General features: G+C 58.6%; 1 protein-coding gene across 1 annotated transcript in view; it reads left to right on the forward strand.

The window, feature by feature from the left end:
• The window catches only part of MOB1A (MOB kinase activator 1A), an 11,283-nt gene that overhangs the window by 869 nt on the left and 10,122 nt on the right, over positions 1-292 (forward strand). The window lies entirely within an intron of this gene.

A 292-nucleotide genomic window follows, 5' to 3' on the forward strand; every position in this document is an offset into this window, starting at 1 on the left:
CCCCCCTCTGCCATTCAGGGAGCCGCCCGAGCCACGGGAAAAAGCCCGCCCAGCACCGAGGCTGTTTCCAACTCTCCCTGCACCACACCATCCGACAGGAGCAAGCTGAATTGCTGCGGTTTCTCCTCAAAAAAAAATCCATCAGCTGCCTCATACACAGACCTTCTCCTACCAGGATCCCACGTTAAGTCCAACGCTGCTGTTTTCTGACCTTCTCTAGGTATAATGCTGATCCTGGAGCTCTGGGGACAGCTGCCACCGGGGAGAGCCACCGGGAGAGCCGCCCCAGACC

Source organism: Pygoscelis adeliae, unplaced genomic scaffold, assembly GCF_000699105.1.
Source record: "Pygoscelis adeliae isolate BGI_AS28 unplaced genomic scaffold, ASM69910v1 Scaffold575, whole genome shotgun sequence".
Lineage (NCBI taxonomy): Eukaryota > Metazoa > Chordata > Aves > Sphenisciformes > Spheniscidae > Pygoscelis > Pygoscelis adeliae.